The 27453-nt window shown below is 38.3% G+C and overlaps 2 pseudogenes; both read right to left on the bottom strand.

Annotated features, from left to right (window-relative positions):
- Positions 1-8565: 8565 nt before the first annotated feature.
- Positions 8566-8901, bottom strand: LOC143382640 (large ribosomal subunit protein uL23 pseudogene; annotated as a pseudogene).
- Positions 8902-21722: 12821 nt separating this feature from the next.
- LOC143382930 (small nuclear ribonucleoprotein G pseudogene) lies at positions 21723-21917 on the bottom strand (annotated as a pseudogene).
- Positions 21918-27453: the final 5536 nt, after the last annotated feature.

The raw sequence follows: 27453 nt of genomic DNA, 5'->3' as shown, positions 1-27453 counted from the left end.
GGTCTCTTATTTTTCCACATGAATTTCATGACTGCTTTTTCTATTTCTATGAGGAATGTCATTGGGATTTTGATTGGAATTGCATTGAATCTGTACAATGCTTTGGTAGTATGGTCATTTTGACAATATTAATTCTGCCTATCCAAGAACCAGGTAGATCTTTCCATGTTCTAAGGTCTTCTTTAATTTCTTTCTTTAGCATGACGTAGTTTTCATTGTAGAGGTCTTTCACCTCTTTCGTTAAGTTTATTCCCAAGTATTTTTTTTTTTTTTTTGAGGCTAGTGTAAATGGGGTGGTTTTCCTAGTTTCTCTTTCTAAGGATTTGTCACTGATGTACAGAAATGCCTTTGATTTATGGGTGTTGATTTTATAGCCAGCTACTTTGCTGAATTCATTTATTAGTTCTAGGATATTTCTGGTGGAATGTTTTGGGTCTTCTAGGTATAGAATCATATTGTCTGCAAATAGTGATAATTTGAGTTCTTCTTTTCCTATCCGTATCCCTTTAGTTTCTTTCATCTGTCTGATTGCTTTGGCTAGGACAATTCTCTTGATCAATTTAAATACCAAAAATTCATAATAGTTAGGTACAGTGCTTGTAATCCTAGCAGCTCAGGAGGTTTAGGCAGGAGGATCTCAAGTTCAAAGGCAGCCTCAGCAAGGCGAGGCGCTAAGCAACTCATTGAGACCTTGTCTCTAAATAAAATACAAAAAAGGGTTTGGGAATATAACTTAGTGGTTGAGTTTCCCTGAGTTCAATCTCCGGTACCCCCCTCCACTAAAAAAAAATCATAATCATCCAACTGGGTTCAGCAACACACTCCTATAATCCCAACAATTTGGGAGGCTGAGACAGAAAAATTGTGAGCTCAAGGCCAGCCTCAGCAAAGTAGTGAGACTTGTCACAAAATAAAACATAAAAATGACTGGGAATGTAGCTCAGGGGTAAAGTGCTCCTGGTTTCAATCCTCAGTACCAAGAAAAATTTTTTAAAAGAAAAAAGTCATCCAGAAATTAAGTGAACCCCAAGATGATTAAAATAGGAAATATACAACATCACCTATGTTTGGATTTCATTCCTGAAAAACAAACAAAAAACCAAAAAACTATGCCCAAAAAAAGTGCTCAAGTCTCTAGATCAAATTACTATTTTATAGAAATAGTAGAGACAGAGAAATATGTTCAACAACACTCAGAGATGTGATTAGAAAATTCCAGAATAGGGGAAATTCCATGAGTCAAACAATCTGGTTTATTCAATATATTATTTTCAAAGGATTAAAAAAAAAAAAAAAAGAGGGAAGAAAATCCCATAAATTGAGAGACCAGTCAACACATTGTGACTCATGTTTGGATTCTGATTCAACACACCAATCTTAAAAAAAAAAAAAAAAAAATGACAGTTAGCTGGGCATGGTGGTACATGCCTATAATCCCTGCAGTTCAGGAGGCTGAGTCAGGATTGTGAGTTCAAAGTCAGCCTCAGCAACAGTGAGGTGCTAAGCAACTCAGTGAGACCCTGTCTCTAATAAACTACAAAATTGGGCTGGGGAAGTGGCTCAGAGGTTGAGTGCCCCTAAGTTCAATCCCTGGTCCCCTGCTACCACCAAAAAAAAAATGACTTAAGGAAAATGTGAAGATGGATTGGATATTTGGGATAATATTATGTAATACTATCATGTTTATGTTTTTGTTTTTAAAGAGTACTTTCCTTTTAGAGGGATTATTATAGATTCACTAATGAAATTATCCCTGAGATATGCTTCAGAATAATCCAGTGGGCAGTGGGTGTAGGTTGAGATAAAATAAGACTGTTTCAGCTAAGTGATAGGCACATTTGTTGTACTAGTCTCTGTACATTTGTGTAAGCTAGAAATACTATGTAAGGACCAGTGGTGTAGTTCAATGGTAGAGCTCCATGTGTGAGGCATTGAGTTCAATCCCCACCCCCACAAATCATGTATAAAAGAAAAAGCGTGGGTTGAGTTTGTGGCTCAGCAGTGGGGCACTCGCCCAGCACATATGAGGCCCTGGGTTCAATCCTCAGCACCACATATAAATAAAATAAAGACATTGTGTCTACCTACAATTAAAAATATATTTTTTAAAAAAAGAAGGAAAAGCTTAAAAATGATTTTACTAATAGTTTCTTTGTGACTGGGATGAGATCCAATAGAATTTTTGGGAAAAGAGGTAAATACATGTGTGCCAAGGGAACTTTCTTAGGGAAAATGTCAAGCTGTGAAGGGAGAAACTCAGAAATCTGGAGAAGTAACTATGTGTGTATGCCAGTAATCATTGTCCAGTGGGCTTTATAATGAAACTGTAGGGTGCTACACCCTGATTTTGATCCCCAGCACAAAAAAAAAAAAAAAAAAAAAAAAAAAAAAAAAAGTGTACATTGTGGATGGGGCTGGAATTTTTTTTTTTTTTTTTAATTCTTTGGTACTGGAAATTGAACCCAGGGTGCTTTACCACTGGACTATATTCTTAGCCCTTTTTATTTTTTATTTTGATACGGTGTCTTGCTAAGTTCCCAAGGGTCTAAATGGCTGAGGCTGGCCTCAAACTTGTGATCCCCTTGCCTCAGCTTCCCAAGTCACTGGAATTATAGGCAAGGACCCCAGTGTACTCAGCTAGAGTATAACTGTTTGTTTTTTCTTGTAATTTTTTTTTAATTGTCAATAGACCTTTATTTTATTTATTTATATGTGGGTACTGAGAATCAAACCCAGGGCCTCACATGTGCTACCACTGAGCCATAACCCCAGCCCTAAAGTATAACTTTTTTCTTTTCTTTTCTTTTTCTTTTTTTTTTTTTTTTTTTTTTGTGTGTGTTTGTGTTACTAGGGATTGAACTCAGGGCCTTATGCATGCAAGGCAAGCACTCTACCACTGAGCCACAACCCCAGACCTAGAGTAAAATGCTTTTAAAAATATGTTTTAAATAGCTTTTTAACCTTGGAATAATTTTAAGTTTATAGAAAATCTGCAAAGATAATACAGAGTTCACCCCTCATCCTCTTATCCTCATTAATATCTTATATTACTATGGTATATTTGTCAAAATTAAGAAGCTAATATTGGTCCATTAATTATTAACTAAACTCCAGATTTGTTTTTCTATTCATGTCCTCTTTTGATCTTAGGATCCAATCCAGGGTGTTACCTTCGATTTAGAGTCATTTTTCCCTAGTCTCCATGGGTTTGTGACAGTTTCGCTGTCTTCCCTTATTTTTATAACTTTACACTCTTGAGGAGAACTGGTCAGGTATCCTGTAGAATGATTCTCAATTTGGATTTGTCTGATGTTTTTTCTCATGACTTGAGTGATTATGGGTTTTTGTAAAGAACACCACAAAGATGAAGTACTCTTCTTATCATGTCATATTAGGGGATACACATTAGCCACATGGTATCACTGGTTCAACAGTGTTCGCCAGGTTTCTCTACAGCAAAGTTATTATTTGGAAGAATCACAGTCTAGCTCATTTTCATGAAGAAGGTAGCAGAAATCATATATCACCTCCTAGTGGAGGGAGTACCTAAATATATTATTTGCAATTTGTAAGAAATGTATTGTGTCCGTACATATTTATTAAATCATTTATTTATATCAATATGAACCTATGTATATTTACTTTATAGTTGGATTATAGTCCAAAACTATATTATTTTATTTCTCAAATTCTTCCAGCTTTGGCCATCAGAAGTTCTTTCATGTTGGCTACTGGCCCCTTTGACATGCCCTCGTCCTTTATTTCTTTGAGTACTTCCTTATTTTCTGGTATTACAGGACTCTAGGTTTGTTTTGTATTTCCCCTATCCTTGGTCTAGAAGTAGTCCTTTCTCTAGAAGCCCTATTCATTTAATGAGAGATGGCATTAGAAACCAAGATCTGAGCCAGGTGTGGTGACACATGCTGGTAATCCCAGTGACTGGGGAGGCTGAGGCAGGGGAATTGCAAGTTCAAATCCAGCCTCAGCAACTTAACAAGGTCCTAAGCAACTTAGTGAGACTCTGTCTCAAAAAAATAAAATCCATTATTACCCTATATGCAAACATGATTATATAACATATAACTCTACATCATGTACAACTGAAAAATGAGAATTATACTTAATTTATGTATGATGTGTCAAAACGCATTCTACTGGGCCTGGGGTTGTGGCTCAGTGGTAGAGTGCTTGCCTAGCATGTGTGAGGCACTGGGTTCAATTCTCAGCACCACATATAAATAAATAAATAAAATAAAGGTCTATCAACAACTAAAACATATTTAAAAATGCATTCTACTTTCATGTATAACTAATTAGAACAAATAAAAATATATTTAAAAAGCCAACAATAAATAAATAAATGTAAAAAGGACTTTGGATGTGCCTAATGGTTAAGCACCCCTGGGTTCAATTCCCAGTACCAAATGGATTGGAAAAAAAAAAAAAAAAAAAAAGCAAGATCTGAGCACAGGGTATATCCATTGAGATTAGGGTATCATTGCTGTTAGGCTCTCTCAATCAACTGAGTTAAGTACTAACTCATGAACATATTCATATCTACAATTATTTCTGTAATTTTCTATCTGTGTATAAATAGTAAGTTAAACTTGAATCCAAAGTATAACCCTTTTGTGTGGATTCCCTGATTGTTTATAGGAGGAACTAGCAATATTTGAGTTTTTTTTTAACTTTAATTTTGAATGAAGAAAAATTCTACCTGCAATAGGACACATTCTAAATCTTCACCCTCCTCATATCTAGGGCAAATCAGCAGCAGAAATCAGGCAGAGGACAGAGTGGTTTATAGGGAGAATTACAGAAATAGAAATCACAAGGCATTAGCCAATCCCAAAAAACCAAAGGCTGAATGTTTTCTCTGATAAGCGGATGCTAATCCATAGTGGGAGTGGGGGTAGGGAAGAATGAAGGAATTTTGGATTGTGCAGAGGGGAGTGAGGGGCTGTGGAGATGGGAAGGATGGTGGAATGAGATGGACATTATTGCCCTATATTCATATATGATTACACTACTGGAGTGACTCTGCACCATGTACAGCCAAAGGAATAAGAAGTTGTGCTCCATTTGTGTACAATGTGTCTAAAAGCATTCTACTGTCATGTATAACTAACTAGAAAAAATAAAAAATTGTATCAGAAAAAAAACAGAAATCACAAGAAATACAATGGATGCTGAGGCAGGAGGATCATAAGTTTAAAGTCAGCCTCAGCAACTTAGTGAGACCCTGTCTCCAGATAAAAAACTTAAATAAATAAATAAGAGGGTTGGGATGTGGCTTAGTGGTTAAGCTCCCTGGGTTCAATCTCTGATCTCTCTCACTACCAAATGAAGGCAAAAAGAAGTCATGTTAGAATGAAGTAATGCACATGGAAGTCCCCCTGAGGAGGCGTAGGAAATAAGCAAGTTGAATTCCTTAAGGCTTATGGAGTGGTCAATGGCAGATGAGTTTGTGGCCCCAGTCCCCACTCCCTATTCTCAATTTGTATAGTTAGACTCATCACTGGAGTCTTGAGTAGAATTCTGCTTACAGCTTCCATCAACATCAATTTGTGTTTGTTAGATTCAGGGTATGGGAGTCAAGTCGTATCCATAATAGGGAGATAAATTATCCCTGCTTCCTCCAAGGTAACTGGAGTCATTTGGGAATATCTTCCTGTGAAAGGGATTAATTTACAGATGATAGCCCAATTGGAGGAACATAAAGCTAATGCTGCTTCTTTCTGTTTCTCTAGGAGAAAACCAAAGACATATTTTGTGTAAGATAGACAGGAAGGAAGGGAGAAAGGAAAAAATGATTACATTAGGTTCTCAATGCAATGACTATGAGATCAAAATTATCTTAATAGTACTGCAGTATAATTCTTTTATTTCTTCTTCATGCAATGATGCAGCTTTCTGATCATACATAGTTGGAAAGAGATATTTTGGACCACCTTGACATTTGTGAAAACACCCTGTCTTGCTAATTGCTAAATAGCTTGTTTACAAGTAAATGGAACCATAGTAGACAAATGTGGAGTGGTCATGTGAAACACTGCAAGGATGTGCTGCAATCAGTTCTTAAAAGAAGCCACTCGTTTAAGTTGGGAAAAAAAAAAATAGGAAAGAGAATAGTTGCTTGTGGTCATGTACTTCCAAACACACTTGATATACATACAGTGTGACAGATAGGGTATGTTCTTTGAAAAGGAAGAGGACAATGAGACCCAAAATGCAGGTGAAGATGATGTCCTTTCCTATCCAAAGCTCACAAACTGTGGTAGGCAGAATTCTAAGATGCACCCCCACACACATACACCAAGTTTCATCCCCTGAGGTACATAATGCCGTGAGTGTGGGCAGTCTATGTGAATATGATGAGCTGTCACTCCTATGGTTATATTTTGGGGGAGGGGTACCAGGGATTGAACTCAGGGGCATTGAGGGAAGCCACTCCTGAGCTATTTCGTATCTTCACTCAGCCTTGAGCCAAGGAGATTTTGGTCTGGCATTGCACACTCTTTCGTGGCCCCTCCCACTTGGATTACACAATGCACATGACTTCAGTCTTTGCTGGGCTAGGAAGGCAGCTCTTGTAGCTCCGGAATTGGGCATGACCCATTGGGCCTGGACTGCCCACCTCCTACCTTATTTGGCAGAAGAACATTCTATGGAATACCTTTGAAGTTTCTCCCATATATAATAAAGCAAACATGGGTTAGCTCTCTCTTTCCAGTGTGGAAGCTGGACCCCTAAGGTGGTAGAGCCCTCCTGCCCTGCTTTTCAAAATTACTTCCATGTCGTATGGTCTTTTCATTGCCTTCTTTTTCTTAGCCTTATTTTGCAGCTAGTTCACTTCACGCAGAGGAACCCCAAATTCCATTGCTCACACAGGACGTGGGTGAGAGGGCATTCAACCAGTGATCCACATCTCCAGCTTATTTTGTATTTTATTTAGAGGCAGGATCTTACTGAATTGCTTAGTGCCTTGCTTTTGCTGAGGCTGGTTTGAACTTGAGATCCTCCTGCCTCAGCCTCCTAAACCCCTGGGATTAGGTGTGCCCCACTGTGCCTGGCTGATTATATTATTTTACATGGCAAAGGTAAAGGGATTTTTTCAGATGTAATTATGGTCTCTGATCAGTAGACTTTGAGTTATCAAAAGGGAGACTATCTTGGGTGGACCTTATCTCATCAGGTGAACCCTTTAAAAGATAGTCCAGAGATCAGATAGAAGTCAGAGACTTTGCTTTGTTTTGTTTTTTGATCTGTGTGCCTTGCAAAAAGCTAGCTGCCACAAGTTCTACAATGGCAAGAAATGAATTTTCTGAACAACTGTAAGCTCTGAACCTCACATTAGACTACAGTCATGGCCAACTCCTTGACTGAAGCTTTGTGAGATCCTGAGCAGAGGACCCTGCTAAGCTGTTTCTGAAGTCCCAACCCATAGAGACTGAGACATAACAAACAGTTTTATTTAAGTCACCAGGTTTGTGATAGTCTGTTAGGAAGAAAAAAAAAAAAAACAAAAACATCAATATGACCGTCATTCCATTTCCATTCTCTGGTACCTTCATGTATCTGCCTGTCTGCTTATCTTTCTCTCTACCTACCCTGGCTTGCTCTTATCAGTAATTAAACAAATTCGAGTCTACCCTATCTTACAAATCTAACCCTAATCACATGTCTGCTTGTAGTTACTGGTCTATTTGGCCTCCATGTCAAAGCCAAATACCTTTAAAGAGTGGTATGGCAGATAGATGTTGCATACAGTTTACACACGGGGCTTAATCAAGATAGGGGCCCCTTATTTTTCTTTCATGTGACAAAAAGTCTGAAGGCAAGTTGTAACAGCAGCTTAAAAAATGCCTTCAGTGTCCCAGGCTGCTGCTTTCTGCTGTGTCATGTGTGGCTCCTGTGAATGTTTTTATGACTTTCCCAGTCATTTCAACTGCTTTTAAGCTGGGTATAAGGCACAAAAGGACAGGGGGAAGAAGAGACTATTTCCCTTTTAAGAAGAAATCTCTTTCTTCTCATTATACAGAACTAAGTCTCATGGCCACACCACCTCCATAGGACTTTGACAAAGATAGTTTTTAATAGGAAAGTGGATTCCTTCAACAAAATTAGGGTTGGTTAGGGAGGGAGATGGTGTCTTACTCTGTATGGACTGCTCTAACAAAATGCCCAAGTCTGGGTAGTTTATAAACAGTAGAAGTTTACTCATGTTGGCTGGAAAGTCCAACATGAAGATGCCAGTAGATTCATGTCTGATGAAAGATTTGGCAAGATACAAAAGGGCTCCCTCAAACCTCCCTTCTAAGGGCATCAGTTCCATTCATGAGGGTGAAACCCTCATCACCTTATCACCTAAAGGCCCACCTCTTAGTGCTCTCACTGGAGATTAAGTTTCAATTTGTAAATATTTCAGAAATATTCAGACCATAGCAGTCTATACCCTCACAGGGCACCAAACCCACTAGTATCTTGATCTTGGACTTCCCAGCCTCCAGAACTGTGAGAAATATATTACTGTTGTTTATAAGTTATCAGTGTCATAAAGCTTCATTACAGCCTGTTTGATCTGGTGTTTGCCTTGACGTCCACAATGAACACTAGTGTGGTGTTGTCTTCAATCTTCTTCGTGGCCAGCTCAGTGGTTAGGGGGAACTTGATGATGGCATAATAGTCAAGCTTGTTTCTGCTGGGGGCGTTTTTCTGAGGATATGTGGGCTGCCTTTGGAGCTGCTGTGTCTTGGGCCACCTGAAGTTAGATGACATGTAGATCTTCTTTTTTTTGTGTGTGTGGACGTTTTTCAACACTGCCTTCTTGGCCTTCAAAGCTTTTGCAGTGGCAGCAAATTCAGGAGGGGCAGGAGCTTCCTTCTTAGCTTTTGGTACCATCTTGGTGAAAAAAGCCCATCCACTCTTCAATCTTTTATTATAGTCTGATTTGTGTCACCATAAGGGCTTCTGAAATCATTCTTTCCAAGGTCTCCAGGGACTTCTCTAGCCTATGTCCTCTAGATCTGTTTTGGTTGTCATCTTTTCCTTTCTTCATCTCACATTTCTTTTCCAAGCTTCCAAAACATATTTTAAAAAATACTGGCAGCCAGGCAAAATGGTGTGTGACGATGATAATTCCCAGCTCCTTGGGAACCGGAGGCAGGAGGAATGCTTGAACCAAGGCGTTTGAGGCCAGCCTGGGCAACATAGTGAGACTCCTGTCTCTTAAAACAAATAAACAGGGTGTGAAGGTGCATGTTTGTAATCCTAGCTACTTGAGAGGTTGAGGCAAGAGAACTGTAAGTTCAAGGTCACCCTGGCCAATGTAGCCAGAATCTGCCTCAAAATAAAATAAAAAGAGCCAGGGATGTAACTCAGTGGTACATACATCATTTGCCCAGGATGTGCAAGGTACTGGATTCAATTCAATTCAAATTAGTTTAACAAAAACCAAAACAACAAAGACAAACAAAAGTCCAAGTCCAGTACAATTTTTTTTAAAAATTTCAAGATGGGTTTAAAGTTAAATTTTGTCCTCTCCCTCTAGCTTCAACTCGTGAACTGGAAACCTATAGCAGAAAAGATAGCTTAGAGTTCTTGATATCCCACGTAGTGCCTCTATTCCACATCTATCATTCACCAGGCTACCTCTGACTCTTCGTGGGTTGAAATGAGGGAGAGAGGAGAGATTAGGAAGTCTTTATCTAGCTTGATTTATTTTGACCATGGTGTATCTAAAGCTGACTGTCTTCTGGACCCTTTTAAGAACTTTTGGGGGGCCGGGGTTGTGGCTCAATGGCAGAGTACTTGCCTAGCACCTGTGGGGCACTAGGTCAAGCCTCAGTACCACATAACAAATAAAATAAAGGCATTGTGTTCATCTACAACTACAAAAAAAAAAAAGAACTTTTTGGAAACCTCCTCCACCCACCAATGTTATATTTCATGCAGGCGAGTGCATATCCTTGTCTGGTCATGTTAGTGTACTCTTTGATCTCTGATTATTGCCAAAGTGTTTCTAAAGAGGTCTCCTTCCTCCTCAAGCTGCAGTCCTGCACAGGATCTAAGGCAATAGCTTCTTCCTCTCTCTTTCCCAAGCTCTACTTTTGTTCTCTTTCCCATCTGCCATTTGATTCATGGAAACTTTTAAGAGTGTACCTGCTTCACTCAAAGTTTTGCTCCCATAGGCTGCTTCAGTCAGCACATTGCTCTTTGTATATTTCAGGCATGAGTCATCTGATTTATCCATTGGTTTTCCTAAATTGTGAGAGTCCATATATCTCGGTCTATAAGCTCTTTAAGTGACCTCTCTCTGACCCCGGGATCAGGGGAAATCATCCCTACCTTTTTCTCCTCCTTTCTTATGGGAGTATGCTGTGCCTCAAAGCAAACTCTCCCTACAGAAATCCTCTGATTTCTAACTCTCTCTCTTGCTCCCCCAGTCTTCACTTACCTACAGGTCATCCAAGGGTCCTGGCATATTCTTGTTTACCTCCTTGAAAATCTTGCTGATGTGGACTCAGTTTGGAATGTGGAGGTAGTATTTGTCTTGGCGCATTTGCAAAAATGAAACAGAAATTGTATCATTTTATCATTAAGATACAATAAGTAGTGTGATGTACATCTTCTTCCCCAGTTTCATAAAATTTCAGTAAAACATCCATTTCTTGTCAAGGGTTTCCATCTATCTCTTTTTGGTACTGGGGATTGGACCATGAGCCACTTAACCATTGAGCCAATGCCCAGCCATTTTTATTTTGAAACTGTCTAAGTTGCTTAGGGCCTTGCTAAGTTGCTGAGGTGGCCTTGAGCTTGTAATTCTCCTGCTTTAGCCTCCTAACTAGGTTAAGGGGTGTGCCAACCATGCTGGCTTTCATCTATTCTAAAAGAAAGGAAGATACACTGAGTGTGGTCTTTTTTTTTTCCCTCCGGTAATTCAATAATTTATTCTTCTAAAAAGTATGTAAAAGTATATAGCTCTCATCCACAAGGTATATATGAATGGCATTTAAAATGGAGGACTTTAATTATTTTTTAAAGAGTTTTTTAAAAAAATATCTTTTATTTTTATTTATTTTTTAATGTGGTGCTGAGGATCAAACCCAGGGCCTCAGGCATTCGAGGCAAGACTCTACCATTGAGCCACAACCCTGGCCCCTTATTGTTTCTTTTTATCAAAGTCTTTTAGTGTACTGTACTAGTGCTATACTGTAGTTTTTTTTTTTTTAATGAACTTCACATATTTTTGTATTCTTTCAAAATATTTGCTATATATAAAAGAAACTCACTGCAAAATGCTTGAAGGACAAAAGAAAACAAAAGAAATTCAGAACTTCCCAGAAATGTACAGCTTTTACATTTAAAAAGGTTCTGAAATATACATACAAGCATGCTGGACAATCCCACCCTTCTCCCCTTCCCACTGTCCCTTTTTAGTTCAAACTTTGGTAAGAGGGGCTGGGGATGTGGCTCAAGCAGTAGCGTGCTCGTCTGGCATGCATGCGGCCCGGGTTCGATCCTCAGCACCACATACAAACAAAGATGTTGTGTCCGCCAAAAACTAAAAAATAAATATTAAAAAAATTCTTTCTCTCTCTCTCTCTCTTAAAAAAAAAAAAAAAAAAAAAAAAACCTTTGGTAAGAGTTCTGATTTCTGCAGAATTTTCAAAAAAATGAAATAAAATGACTTATCATTGAGTGTGGTCTTAATGTGAATGTGGGTCAACTTATAGTTAGATTATCATATCTGGGTGATATCTGGTGCCATAATGACCAGAATATTCAAACTAATATGTATTATCTGTCAACAGCCTGGACCAAATGCCACCTTACAAATGAGCCTAATGTGTGCATTCTTTTTTAAAAAATATTTTTAGTTGTAGATGGACACAAAAACATTTATTTTATTTATCTATTTTTATGTGGTGCTGAGGATCAAATCCAGTGCCTTACACATGCTAAGCAAGTGCTCTACCACCAAGCCACAACCCCAGCCCTGATGTGTGCATTCTTAACAAAGATGCCAAATTGTTGGACTTGTGGTATGAGAGAGGATATCAACCTGGCAAGAGCTGTGATGGTCCTTGGAGTATTTCCTTGAAGTAAACTGTAAGATGAGTGAAGATCAACATTAGACGCTGGTGAGGTTGTGGTGAAATAGAAATCCAAGTAAATTATATAGAAGGAAATGTTTAAAAATATCTTATGAAGTCCCATGCTAGGTGTGCATAATCCAGCCCTAAAGGATGCAGTTTCTTTAGAAAAATATAGTGTTTCCTGGAAGGGGAGAGGAAGAGTGTGGCATACCTCACCAGCTAAGATTCCATAGAGAGTGAATGGCTGTCCTGGGCCTGGCAACCAAGTGGGGGTAAGACTACTTATCTATGATACTTGCTGTCATAAACCAGAGAAATCTTTGAGAATACAGAACCAGAAAGATTTTGAATTGTATTACAATATTCTAGTGAAATGTTGTAAATATTGTAGATCCTGGGGGTAGAGAAGTAACTGAGATGAAGAGAAAGTTTGTACAAGTTGGCACTAGGAATTCTAATTGGACTGACTGCCAGTTCACATTTTTTTTTTTTTTTTTCTGTGATGGAATGCTTAAGAGCACTCAGAAGCATACCTGGTAACCTGAGGAGTCCCTGGAATTTTTGTTGAGTGATCACATGTCAACAGGAAGAGAGGGAAACTCTGCAGTCTGGGAAACAAAACAAATCTACAATGTCATGAGATCTTCACCAACTCTCAAGTTCTTGCTGTTGGTAAATCTAGTTTAGGAGGGAAAAGGAAAAGAAGTACTATTTTCTGAGTGAGACCTGAAGTACTAGTATAAATTTGTTGGGATGATAAAGTATGCTACAGCTCCCAAAGAAACAGATCCTCATAGGTAAGAAGTGTGTATATGTGTGTGTGTGTATATACAGAGCACCACTGGAGCTTGTCAGAGATTATTACATGCCCCAAAATATGATTAATTTCTGACAAGTTTGGACACAGAAATGTTTGCTATGACTTTCTCAAGCACCAAACTTTGGGTTTTTTGCAAAATGAGCCAAGAACCAGTATACGTGTAAGTAGTATTCATTCCTTTGTGTTATACATGAGGCAACTGCAGATCAGGTGATTGGCTGAAGGTTACAGAGTTAATAAGCCTCAGTTTTGAGTTAGAACTAAAGTCTCCTGACTTCAGTGCTTATTTTATTCACCCACATTGCTTTTATTGAAATGGTTGACACTATCTACAATGTCAGATGGTTCCCTCTGTTTCAGAATACAAACATTTCAATGTAGGTTTTTTTTTTTTTTTTTGTATTAAGGATTGAAAACAGAGGTACTTTTACATTGAGCTACATTGTCAGTCCTTGTTATTTTTAAGACAGGGTCCTGCTAAATTGCTGAGGGTCTTGTTCAGTTGCTGAGGCTGATCTTGAACTTGTGATCCTCCTGCTTCATCTTCCCAGAGTCGCTGGGTTTACAGGCATGTGCCACCATGTCTGGCTTGGTTTAGGTTTTGCATGATGTGTTCTGACATAATCATTAGTATCCACTTATTTTTATTTTTTTATTTTTTGAGTACTAGGGATTGAACTCAGGGACATTCAACCACTGAACCAGGCTGGAGAGCCCTGTTTTGTATTTTCTTTAGAAACAGGGTTTCACCGAGGCTGTTGCTGAGGCTGGCTTTGAACTTGTGATCCTTCTGCCTCAGCCTCCTGAGCCCCTGGGATTACAGGCATGTACCACCGCACCTGGCTCATTAGTATCCATTTTCTAAAAGCGTGCTTTTCTTGAACGTTTTTAGAAATTCTGCTTTCTTTGGCACTGAAATTCTTGCTTCCACACTAAGACCAAGTGCTTCTGGGAAAGCTGATATCACATCCAACTTAAGAGTGGATATGAAATTCAGTCTTACTGTGACTTCAGAGTTTGATTCATGGATAACTATGTAACCCATTCAGAGTCAGTGTATCATAAGAAACCTGTGTGGAGATTGTTGGGAAAGAAGAAGTTTCTTTCTGCTGAAATTTATTTTTTCTTTTGTCTTTCTTTTTTAAAAATATTTTTTAGTTGTAGATGGACACAATGCCTTTATTTTATTTTTATGTGGTGCTGAGGATTGAACCCAGTGTCTTCCACATGCAAGGTGAGCGCTCTACCACTGAGCTATAACCCCAGCCCATTCTGCTGAAATTTCTAACAATAAAGAAGAATGAACATAGGCACTTGATTCCACTTGGTGACTATATTGGAAGGCAAGGGCAATCCCCAGCAGTGGGGAAAGAAAAGGATAATTATCATCTCAGATGGGTTTAGAAGCCAAGAAAAGTAGGAAAGTACCAAGATTGATTAACCCTTCAATGCATGATATCATCCAGGATCCATAATCCCTCCCGTGTAAAATCTGGGGCCTATTTTGAGATTCAGAATGAAGACATCTGAGTAGACTCTGATGAATTTGGAAAATGTGAACTCCTCATCCCTTCAAAAGTCTCCTTCCTTCCTTCCTTCCTTCCCTCATTCTCTCCTTCTTTTCCTACTAACTTTTTTGAAATAGTTTAAAACTTACAATAAGTTGCAAAAATGGTAGAGCGTTCTTAGGTACCTTTTGCCCAGTTCCATCCAATGATAACTTATAACACCAAAGTTCCTGGTAAAAACAAGGAAACTGACATTGGTATAATTATGATTAGTCGGGTACCTTATTCATATTTTCCCAGTTTTCATATGCACATCTTTATTTTTTTTGGTGTGTGTATGCTTATAGTTCTATGAAATTTAATCATGTGTTTTTAGCATATGTATTTTATCATAATAACTCTTACCACAATCAGTATATAGAACTGTCCCATTACCACAAAGAAACTCCCCTGTGTTGCCCCTTATTAGTCATCCTTCCCCCAACTCTCACCCCTGGCAACCACTGATATGTTCTCTATCACTGTAATTTTGTCATTTTTGAGCATGTTATGTACGTGGAAGCATACACTATATAACTGTTTGAGAAAACGCCCTTGAAATCTGTCCAAGTTGTTGCAAGCATTAAATTTGCTGTTTTTTCTTTGAGTTTATTTTTTTTTATTATCAAGTAATATTTAATTTTACTAGGCTTTCTTTGTCAACCAAAATACCCCCTTTTCTCAATGTCTGAGGGGACTAGCCTCTCATTATTTAAAAACCCCTGTAGTGATCTCATCTGAAGCAGTTTCTTATCTGACCTGGGAGAAAATAGTTTATAAATCAGAAACATAACAACAACAGTAACAATAAAAACACAGTCCTGTACTACATAACAATGCTGTGGTCAATGACACAGAGCATATATGATGGTGGTTACATCATATAGCCTAGGAGTGAAGTAGGCCAACACTATCTAGGTTTGTATAAGTACACTCTATGATGTTTACACAAAGATAAAATAGCCTAACAGTGTATTCCTCAGCCTGTCAAAAGACACATGACTACCGTATTGCAAAATTTTGCAAATTGGTACTATCAGAGACCTGAGAGTACGTATAGAAATGAATTCTAGAAGTGCCAGGCAGAAAAGAAGAGCATTTAACAATGGACTCAGCTGAACTGATCCACATGAAAGCACTTAATAGTTTTCAAATAAGATGTATAGCCCAAGAAGTAGGTTAGTTGACTGAAAACTGGACTAAAATGGTCAGTTTTTGGTTACTGTGACCAAAATACCTGACAAGAACAACTTTGAGGAGGAAAAGTTTATTTCTGGATCGCAGTTTCAGAGATTCAGTCCATGGTTGGCTATTCTATTGTTCTAGACTCAAGGTGAGGCAGAACATCATGATGGAAGACCATGGTGGTGGAAAGCTGATCAGGTCATGGCAGCTAGGAAGCAGAGAGTGGGCAAGGAGCCAGTTACTACTCCATTCCATCAAATAGATTATTTCACTGATTAGATCACAGCTCTCATTATCCAATCATTTCACGTCGGAACATTCCTGCATCACCTAACATGAGCTTTTCAGGGGACACCTCAAATCCAAATCATCACACTTGCTTTCAGTAGGTTGAGCTGCCAAAACTTCCTTAGTATAATAAAAAAAATTTTTTTTTTGCAGTGCTGGAAATCAAACCGACGACCTTCTGCATGTGAGGCAAGCACTGTACCACTGAGCTACATCTTCAGATCTTTCCTGATATAATTTCAAGGAGGAAATCCATAAGCTTACGAAGCAGGAAAAATTGTCCTTGAGGATAATCTTCTTATTAAGAAATTGAGAGCTGCAATTACCAATTTCTTCCTTTCTTCCTTTCTTTCTTGTACTGGGGATTGAACTCAGGGGGGCTTTGCCACTGAGCTAAACCCCCAGCCCACTTTTATTTTTCAGCAGAGTCTTGCTGAGTTGCTTAGGTAGGCCTCCAACTTGGGATCTTCCTGCCTCTGTCTCCTGAATTGCTAGAATTACAGGCATGTACTGATGTGCCCAAATTGCCAGTATCTTTCTGTTTTTTTTTTCTTTTTCCACATTTTAAAAATTGATGCATTATAGTTGTATAGAATGGGATTCCTTGTTACATATTTGTACATGCACACAATATAACAATATAATTTGACCAATATCATTCCCCAGCACTCCTTCCCTCCTTCCCTGTCTCCTACTCTCTGATCCTTTTCCTCTAGTGATATCCCTTTGATTTTCATGAGCTCCCAACTCCCTACCTTTCCTTTCCCTCTTCCTCTCTATATTCTACTTGAGAGAAATCATACAATGCTTGACCTTCTGAGTTTGGCTTATTTTACTTAACATAATAGTCTCTAGTGCCAGCCATTTTCCTGCAAATGACATAATTTCATGCTTCTTTCTGGTTGAATAAAACTCCATCGTGCATATCCACTACATTTTCTTTATCCATTCATCTGTTGACGGGCATTTGGGCTTATTCCAAGTTTGATTATTATGAACTGTGCTGCTGTAAACATGGGTATGCATTATCACTATAATATGATGACTTTAATTCTTTAAGATAAATACAGAGGAGTGGCATAGTTGGGTCCTATGGTGGTTCCTGTCTAGACTTTTGAGAACCCTGCATACTGATTTTCATAGTGGTTATACTAATTTATAGTCCCATTAACAGTGTAAAAGTGATCCTTTTTGTCCACATCCTCTCCAGCATTTAATCTTAATAACCGCCATTCTGATTGGTGTGAGATAAAATCTCACTATAGTTTTGATTTGTTAATAATGTTGAACATTTTTTCATATATTTGTTGGTCTTTGTATTTCTTGAGAATTGTCTATTTAATTCATTTGCCCATTTATTAATTGGGTTATTTGGTTTTTTTTTGTTGTGAATTTTTTTTGACTTCTTTATATATTCTAGATATTAGTCCTCTATCAGAAGAGTAGCTAAGATTTTCTCCCATTCTGTAGGCTCTCTCTTTAACATTCCTAATTGCTTCTTTTGCTGTGCAAGAGCTTTTAAATTTTTTTTTTCTTTTTTAGTTGTCAGTGGACCTTTATTTATTTATATGCAGTACTAAGAATCAAACTCAGTGCCTCACACATGCTAGGCAAGTACCATTGAGCCACAACCCCAGTCCCAGTGCAGAAGCTTTTTAATTCGATGCTATCCAATTTATTAACTCTTTAGCCAGTATCTTCCAAAAGCTCATTGGCGGCTTTCATTTGCTGGCTAGGAATGATGGTGGGGGATTTCACTATTGCAGACTATTGAAATGTTTTCCTTGATTTCAATCCAGGCTAACAGAGGCCAAGTATCAGTATGCAACTGTGAAATACAAAGTAAATGCAATTATAAAAGAGAACTATATGGTAAGAATGGCAATCAGAATGTTTTAATTCACGTAGTTCTTTAGTGTTAGCTATTAATTACAATGTGTTAAACAGAAGGAAATCTTAGTTTTTGATCTATGCAATTTAAAAAACTCTAATTCTGTTAAGCAGAGACCTGACTCCTCACAGTGAGAAGATATAACCTTTAATCCTGTGTCAGTACATGAGCCTTTCCATAGATCCTCAGGAGGAAAGACCCAGTAACACAGCCAAAAAATTATGGTATAATTCTTCCTCCCCCTTTGTTTCTCTCAAAAAGTGATCAGAAGCATTTTTTTTTTTTTCCCAGAGTGAATGGGCACTAGGGAAAGGGGAAATTTCCATTTTAGGAATCACTACACAGTGGTCATGAATATACTAATCTCTAGTGACCAGAAAGCTACTGGAGTTCACTGGTAAGGGAGATAGGTTATGGAAGTCACATGGTTAGCTCAGTTTTGGCTCTAGTACATTATAGTGATTATAAGGAATCAACTAGTGGTTACTTCTCTAGTTTATTTTTGTCTGTGCCACTCCCTGTCTCCCAAACTGCAACTTTGGGCTGAAATGATTCTTCTGACTCCACCTCACAAGTAGCTGGAACTACAGGTGACTTCTCCAGTTACTGAATGTAGAGTTGGAATGATGGACATATTTATAAACTGGAATAATATGCATACTGGCTTCCTGATCCATGAAGAGGGACATTATAATAAAGATCACCTAGGAGCCTTGTAGCTACCCTTTTCTACCAAAAAGCAAGCCAAAAGCAATAATAGCACATACTTGGGTGAATTCAAAGACTTGAAAAATGCAGGCATACTGATTTCTATCACATTTCTATTTAACTTGCCTAAACCTGCAAAGAAAGATGGGCTCTGTGTATTAGTGTAAGTTTATTTATTTATTTATTTGGGATGGGATTTCACTATGTTGCCCAGGCTGGCCTCAAACTCACAATTCTTTGGCCTTTTCAGCTTCCTGAGTAGCTGGGATTACAGGTGAGGGAACCACAGCTGGCTCTTATATTACTGTAAATTTAATCAGGTGGTGATTCAATTGCAGCTGCTCTTCTAGATGTGGCCTCTTTACTGGAGCAAATCTATATATACTTGTGGCTATTGTAAATGTAGATTTGAAAATATTTTCTCAGTTATCACTTGACAGGTTATCTATCACAAGCATATTGCTTTCATTGAGCAGAGACAGGAGCATATACCTTCAAGGTCTTTCCTCAGAGTCTACTGCTATGTCAAGTCTATTGCTTTCTGTCATTATCTGGTTTGCAGGGACTTTGATTGTCTTATCATCTCATGCATTGTCACATTGGTCCATTATAGTGATGTCATCTATTAATTTGATTTTGTGAGCCAAAGAGTAAGGCCTATGCACCTTAGGGAGGGCAACCTGCTTTACTTAGTCTACCAATTCAAATGTTAATCTCATGCAAAAACACTCCCACAGACCCCAAGAACAGTGAACAATTCTTACAGCTCTAGTCAAGGTGACACCTAAAATTAACCACAACTCTTTGCAATCCACTGGAGGCTGAGATTTTAAGTCCCTCTGGAATAAAGATTTGGATCACTCACCAGGTATGGGGACTCTGATCATTTGATGTGCTAGCAGAAGGAAAAGGGAATACGGGCTGTGTAGTGGAAGGAGGCAGATATTTCAACTATGGCCTTTTGAGTAATAATAGAAATAAGGACAGTGACAGCTATGCTTACTTTCTTCTGTTCTTTATTGTATTAGTTTCCTTAGGGCTGCTATAACAAATTACCATCCATATGTAGTAATCTTATAGATGCAGGAATTGCAGGTTTGATGGCAGATTAAAACAACAGAAATTTATACTTTTACAATTCTGGAGGATAGAAATCTGAAATTAAGGTGTCACTAGGTCTATGTTCTCTCTTTGAAGTGTTAGGGGAAGAATTCTTCTTTGACTTTCCCTAGTTTCTCTTGATTGTTGGCAATCCTTGGCATATCTTATCTGATACCTGTCATTCCAATCTCTGCCTGTCATCACATGGCCTTCTTCCTGGTATGTCTGTGTCCAAATCTCCCTTTCCCAATGATTAGTCCCCTAATCATTTAAGGACCATTCTATTCCAATATGATCTCATCTTAACTCATTTCATCTACAGATATTTCCAGTAGAGGCGGTCCACACTACCAGCTAGCTGCTTGGGAGGCTGAGGCAAGAGGATCCCAAGTTCAAGGTCAGCCCCAGGCTTAATGAGGTCCTAAGCAACTTAGCAAAACCCTGTCTCAAAATAAAACATAAAAAGGGCTATGGATGTTGCTTACTGGCTAAACTACCCTGGGTTTGTTCCCTTGTACCAAAAAAAAAAAAAAGGGATGGGGATGTGGCTCAAGCGTTAGCGCACTCGCCTGGCATGCTCGGGGCATTGGGTTCGATCCTCAGCACCACATAAAAATAAAATAAAGATGCTGTGTCCACTGAACTGAAAACTAAAAATAAATAAATAAATAAATATTTTTAAAAATCTCTCTTAAAAAAAAAAAAAAACAACTATTTCCAGATAAGTCACATTTACAGGTACTGGGTGTTAGGACTTCAACACATCTTTTGGGAGGGACTTGATTCAACTTGAAACACTTGTTACATATATAAAACCAATTAATTTCCTTCTCTTTTCTCCTACTTTATATATGGAGTGTTGTGGTTGTTTGACACCTCTCTCTTTTCTCAGTCTTGCCAATCTTTGTTGATGGTGTTAATTTTACAATATAGGTTACATAATATACAGGTAGGATTGTGGCTGAACTGGAAGAGGAATTTGTATCTCCTAGATAGGACATGGTAGTGGATATGACTTTGTGCCTTCTTTTTTTGAGGGAAGGAGGGTGAAGCTATATTTAAGTGGAATAACTGCATTTTGCTAAGCACTTGGGTGATGTTATTATTTCCATCTTATATGTAAGTTTAAGTATGTTAGAAAATGGTGAAAATGGTGCTGAAATCTTGAAAGAGTAGACTCTTCTTATATGTGAGAGACTGAATAAAGGATTTATTTATTTTTTTCCTGCTTCTGATAGAGCTTTGGCAGCTTCTGGTTCCTATACAGGTAGGACAGTTCCAGTAGCAGAAGCATCAGGGCATGCCCTGCACTCATGCAGCTCTGACTTTGAAAGTGGTAGGTCACTTTGGGCTCTAAGTCTCTGAAAAAATGTATGATCAAAACATTTGGAGAAGGCCAGACACAGTTGGTTAGGGCCTCCCAGAGGCTCAGAACGCTGATGTAGGAAGATTGCGAGCTCAAAGCCAGCCTCAGCAAAAGAGAGGTGCTAAGCAACCCAGTGAGACCCTGTCTCTAAATAAAATACAAGATAGGGCTGGGGATGCGACTCAGTGGTCAAGTGCCCCTGAGTTCCCTGGTTACCCCCTCCCCCATAGATCAATCCCTGGTTCCCCTCTTCCCCATAGTTCAATCCCTGGTACCCCCAAAAAGAAAAATTTGAGACTTTTGTCAAACTGGTCCATTTAAAAGGCCTTGAAATAGTCTCAGCAACACAAAAGAATTAGAAATTCACAAGACATTTATCAAGGGGATGGATGGATAAGAGAGTTGTTAAACTAGCATACAGTGAGAAATAGGTCTAGCACTAGATGTTATAATTTTAGCTATTCGCTTTTTCTATATTCTTGAACAAGTTACTTAATCAGTACTAGCCTCATTTTCTTCATCTCAAATGTGGGGACTGGGATACTTTGAGGTTTTCATACTTGTGTCAATGGTACTTCAGAGGGTTTCCTTTTTTCCTATTACAAAATTTATTTAACAAAAAGTTTAATATGAAAATGTACATGACCTGATTTTTATGTCATAGTTAAACAGGACCTTTGGAGAGGGGATATAGATTTCTCTGCTGAATAGTCATTATTTATACTCCTTCCAAGGCTTCTAACATGATGATGCTATTTCCTCATATTACCAACATTCCAATACTGTCTTGTTGCCCACTAGTTGTCATCTCTATATATTCATCTATCACAAGATTCATAAAGGGGTCAAATCCCTGCAATATTCCTTGGACATGTCTGCCAGCATTTAATTTCAATGACAACTTCTTGTCCATAATTTCTTTTTCTTTTCTTTCTTTCTTTTTTTTTTTTTTTAGCTAGGAGGGTTAACTTTGCTCATGTGTCTACTCGGCAGGCTCAGAGATGCTTTAAAATGGTATTGGTGGTCTCCTTCAGACTTCCGAGGTAGAATTTTTCACTCCAAAGGTTTTGAGGAGATCCTTCGAGCCCTGCAAAGGCAGGCAGAAGGGAGGACTGCATGTGAGTGGGCTCCAGCCTTACCATCTTCCTTTATTTGGACTATGGCTACTGGTATAGTTCAAATGTATGGGGAAGGATCAAAGGCTTTGGCTGGGGAAAGAGAAAGGGAGGATGAAAGCAAGTAAGCAAGGAACCATTGGTTTAAATCCCTATTGCCGCAGTCTCTGGCTGGGCACAAATCACGAGTCTCCACACAGCTTGTAGATTCAAACAGCAATTCTTTATTCCCGAACTCACACCGGCCGTCTACAAACACGTTCTGGGGGAATCCACGTTCTCTTCCCAAATCCACTCTGCCCAAATCCACTCCTGCCTAAATCCACACCGCATGGGCTTCTGTCTCTCAAAATATACTGTCTGACCTAAGCACTCAAGAGGAACTCAGCAGCAGGATACGCCCTATTCTAAAGGGGGAACACCCTACTCTCCTATTATGCTAAACTTTCCTATTCTAAAGGGGGAACACCCTACTCTCCTATTATGCTAAACTTCCCTATTCTAAAGGGGGAACACCCTAAACACGGATCCTGCCCTGGTCCTTGAGCAAGGTCACCTTTCAGAAGTCCTTCCACTAGACAGCATGGGAGTAAGCTGGCAAGGAATTTGTCATACCTACTTGGCTGATGGCTCCCAGCATCTCCCCCCTTCTGATTAATTAAACAACAAGTAATGTGGCTTAAGGACCGTGCCTGGTAGGTTGTCCAGTTCAACATATGGCTCTTACCCGTCATTGGAAAACTGACCTTTAGGTAACTGACCTTTAGGCGTCAGCCTCCTGTCTTAGGTTGATACCATTGCAACTGGATCATACCCGTCACTGACTACCGGTCCAGCATACAGCCATACTTGTGGATAGGTCTATGCACCAGTGGGGGGGTGAGGTTTTTTGCCTCACCTCTGTTGGCCCCCAAATTTGGCCTTGGTGCCAGTGGGGGAGTGAGGTTAATGTGGCTTAAGGACCGCGCCTGGTAGGTTGTCCAATTCAACATATGGCTCTTACCCGTCATCGGAAAACTGACCTTTAGGTAACTGACCTTTAGGCGTCAGCCTCCTGTCTTAGGTTGATACCATTGCAATTGGATCATACCCGTCACTGACTGCCGGTCCAGCATATAGCCATTGGCCCCCAAATTTAGACCATCACTAGCAGAAGGGAGGAGGATACAGAAATGCCACGACACCAAGCCAATTGACAGTTCCTTTGGAAAAATTGCATCATTGGTGACACCATCAGCAAAGATCACTGGTGACACCATCAGCAAAGATATGCCAGCATTACCACAATTTGCTGCACTAAACGTAGTTACATAGTCCAGGCAAGTTCTGTAAGCAGTTCAAAGGGGAGGAATCTATCAATCTGTCCGTCTCCTCCCAAAGTTCGTTTCCTCCCAAAGTAAGTTGACTCCTTGATTGAGCATACTTGTTGAGTTATATTCATTGGGATGAAGATAGGAATTCTGGCAATGATGCTAAAAAGACATTATCCTGAAAAGAATTATTAAATATAATGAAAAGGAAAGGTGAAAGTAAACAAACAGATCTGTTAACCTACTTAAAAAACAATCCTTAACAGCTGTTTACCTGATTTAAATTAGTAAACAAGCAGATCTGTTAACCACCTTAAAAAGAATCCTTAACAGCTGTTTACCTAATTTAAATTAAGCCATTTAAATCACGTGAATAAAAAAAAATAATAATTTGGATCCATTTTCTCATGAGCGCTCCTCATATATGAAATATGGACATACGCACACACAGACATATAACACAAAACACAAATGTGCAAACAAACGTACAACACATAAGATAATAATAAAGGCCTTGTAGCTTTACCTAGGTGAAATCTCCATTGCAATGTTTAAAAACTCTATAGTCAAAAAATAAAACTGATCAGAAAAACATTAACCTAGGTCTGTATGAGCTCAAAAAATAAAAATAGAACCTTATGATGTGGAAAAATGCAATAATAAAATAGATATTGAAAAAAGCATCCTTGTTAATCACTGTTGCAGATGTAAGAATGGCCAAGCTGGAGTTCTGGATATCAGCTGTTATGGATTTGAGTCAAATCATCTTCTTTTCGATTTGTAGAAATTGTTTTAGTTAGTCTTTCTGGAATCCAAATCGGCTGCTGTTCTCCCTGTGGAAACACACAAACAGAGCCCCGACTCCAGACAATCACTGGGTCTGGACCTTTCCATTGTCCTGTTAGAATATCTTTCCAAAGAACTTTAGGCTTATGCACATTTTTTGGATACATATGCCTTTCTGCAGCACTAAGTCCTGATGAATCCAAATTTTAAAAGTTTAGGGTAAAAAGTGTTATTTTAAGTTTATCTTTGGGGGATATATACCCCTTATCAATTCCCTCCTTTTGCTTTAGTAAGTACATTTAAATCTTCTATTTTATCCAATATTTGACTTTAAACTTCTCTCTTCTAACTTTTTTTGTCTTGAATGTCTGTATCTAATAGTTGTCTTAGCTTTTTGCATTTTCTATCTGAAATACCTTTACTTTACATTTTTAACCATTTTCTAATTCTTGTCTTCCTACATCTTTTCTAACTTTTTTCTTTTTAACTTTCTATACTTCTGTCTTTAAAGTTTTTCACTTCAAATTTTTAATTTTCTTTATCTAAATATCTTTTATCCTATTATCTTCCCATTATCCTGGGTTTTTTTTTTTTTTTTCCGTCATGAAGGCATCTTAACCACCTTCAATTTAACCTTTTAAAGCCTTTTAATTATCATCTATACTGTACTTTTAAATGTACTTTTTCACCACCTATTGCTTCACTCTTTTAAACGAGGCTTAGATTCTGTTTAAATCGCTTAATGTTAGTTTACATGGCTGCCCTTCAACCAAAGGCCTTTTTAACTCCATTAAGAAGCTTTGTCTCAATCTGCCATGTACATATATCTTTTTCTTCTTTCTTCCTTTCTCAAGCTTTTAAAGTAAGTCTAGTTTCCTCAAAATCTTTTTAAATGGCATTTTACAACTTTTTACTTTACCACACAGAGATTATCTCATCTAGAAACATTTCTTTTTCTTTTAACCTTCCATATTAAAATATATTTTTACATCTTTAATCTTAATCTCTTTTCTAGCCGTTAACCCTTTTTATAAATTCACATTCTGAAATAACCCTTATAAAATTTCTGATTTAGACAAATTACTCCACTTTAATAAGATGAAAGACTTTCATGTTTTTTATGATACTATAATACTGTAATTGAAACCCAACTGAAACTTCTTATACTCTTTGTATGTAAATTACACCTGATAGAATCTTAACACTTAGTAACCTTGTTTCAGCAAAGACACAGACTAAAGCAATATTAAACATTTTTCCATTCACCAATTTATGAAAACACACATAATGATTAAATATATAACCTTATGGAACTTAATAAGTAAAGAGTACTTGATTTCATATTTAGTGGTTGATATTTTAACACTCTAGTTTTGTGAATTAATCAGATGTCTGTAAAAACCAAGATCTTAGACAAGCGTAGTAAACAGAACTAGCCATCTCTTTCTTGTTGAAGAAAAATCCTTCTACAGGATACCATGATGGTCCCATTGATATATTTAATGACTCGTCTTTAAAAAGCCATGGGCTACATTTTTGTATTGTATCAACATATGCCCTAACTGTTCTTGGTCTTACTGGGTTGCCTCCTTTCTCTAACAATTTCTCTTCCTCGGAGGCGAACAACTTCAAACTTTGAGCCAACCATTTTCCCCAGTTTGCCTGAGAAAGTTCTAGGAACAGGCAACTTGAAATAAAAACAAAATAAATCAAAACAAGAACACACTGTTTTTTGAAATGCTCACCCATTCTTTCGCTCTCCTTCAGGGGCGAGTAATTTCACTTACTTCTTTTCAGATGTTCCCCCGTACGGACCGCCAAATGCCGCAGTCTCTGGCTGGGCACAAATCACGAGTCTCCACACAGCTTGTAGATTCAAACAGCAATTCTTTATTCCCGAACTCACACCGGCCGTCTACAAACACGTTCTGGGGGAATCCACGTTCTCTTCCCAAATCCACTCTGCCCAAATCCACTCCTGCCTAAATCCACACCGCATGGGCTTCTGTCTCTCAAAATATACTGTCTGACCTAAGCACTCAAGAGGAACTCAGCAGCAGGATACGCCCTATTCTAAAGGGGGAACACCCTACTCTCCTATTATGCTAAACTTTCCTATTCTAAAGGGGGAACACCCTACTCTCCTATTATGCTAAACTTCCCTATTCTAAAGGGGGAACACCCTAAACACGGATCCTGCCCTGGTCCTTGAGCAAGGTCACCTTTCAGAAGTCCTTCCACTAGACAGCATGGGAGTAAGCTGGCAAGGAATTTGTCATACCTACTTGGCTGATGGCTCCCAGCACCCTATTAGGATTTCTTTTCAGTTTAAGGAATTATAGATCTGCATTTAAGGGAAAATGAAATTCTGGTATTAAAAACAAAAACCCTGGGGTCTGGAGTGTAGCTTAGCAGTAGAGCTGTGCTTAGCATGCATGAGGCCCTGGGTTCAATGCCCTCAGTGCTCCCCTCAAGGCCCTATTTAGTATTAGATTATGTCATAGTCAATGTAAAACTCCTGGGTAAGTCAAACACAATTAATTATGGAGAAAGCCATTATTGTTATATTTGATGTACAATGTAAGACACTATTAAATATCTGACATCTCAGCTGGCTTTTCCTTCAATGAACTTACATTACAAAGTCAACCAAAGTATAACTCTTAACAGTGGCCATATTTTATTTAAAAATTTTTTTTTGAAAAATCAGTTTAGGGGTCAGGGTTGTGGCTCAGTGGTACAGCACTTGCCTAGCATTAGTGAGGCACTAGGTTCGATCCTCGGCACCACTTAAAAATAAACAAATAAAATAAATGTATTGTGTCCATCTACAACTAAAAAAAATAAAAAAAAAATCAATTTGGTAATTTAAATGATCAATTTAGCTGGTTGGCAAGGAAAGAAGGAAACCAGACAAGATACCAAAGACAGTAGAAAGAGTTGGTCAAGCAGAAATACTTAAGAGCACCCTTGGATAAATACAGTTGAATAGCTCTGGCAATAAACACACATTTAGAATTTCCAGAGTGAAACTATTTTGAAACACAAATTAGAAATTTGGATCCTCTATTCCAAGCAACATTTTAATTGCTTAATCTATATAATCAGCTTGATTTGGCATTTGGGACCCATAATTAGTATTTCCTGGTAGTTTTATTAACATGAAAAAATTAAGACCATTTTATTTATTTCACTACATAATAATTCACTGAGTTCATTTTACACCCTCTTTTGCATC

This window comes from Callospermophilus lateralis, chromosome 17 (assembly GCF_048772815.1).
Source record: "Callospermophilus lateralis isolate mCalLat2 chromosome 17, mCalLat2.hap1, whole genome shotgun sequence".
Lineage (NCBI taxonomy): Eukaryota > Metazoa > Chordata > Mammalia > Rodentia > Sciuridae > Callospermophilus > Callospermophilus lateralis.
Note: the sequence above shows the minus strand (reverse complement) of the source record. Positions and strands in the feature narration are given on the sequence as shown.